At 35.7% G+C, this 210-nt stretch overlaps 1 protein-coding gene across 1 annotated transcript in view; it reads left to right on the forward strand.

Moving 5' to 3' along the window:
• The window catches only part of LOC119592592 (F-box only protein 42-like), a 6,832-nt gene that overhangs the window by 272 nt on the left and 6,350 nt on the right, over positions 1-210 (forward strand). The gene's annotated exons all lie outside the window — the stretch shown is intronic.

The raw sequence follows: 210 nt of genomic DNA on the forward strand, positions 1-210 counted from the left end.
CATTTACGCATATCCTTGTGCAGTGAATATTATTTTGATGTTCTTTTAGAGAAGTAATTTTTGAAAAGTAAAATCCATAGCTAACGCTCTGTATCCAGACTAGTTCTATGGAGTCCTATCTCCAGGGCTTGTGGGCTACAACACTTACTCTCTAGATTTGGGAATTATATAGACAGATTTTTAGTTTCACATAGGTATCCAACTTCGCAA

The sequence above is a fragment of the Penaeus monodon genome, chromosome 30 (genome assembly GCF_015228065.2).
Source record: "Penaeus monodon isolate SGIC_2016 chromosome 30, NSTDA_Pmon_1, whole genome shotgun sequence".
Taxonomy (NCBI): domain Eukaryota; kingdom Metazoa; phylum Arthropoda; class Malacostraca; order Decapoda; family Penaeidae; genus Penaeus; species Penaeus monodon.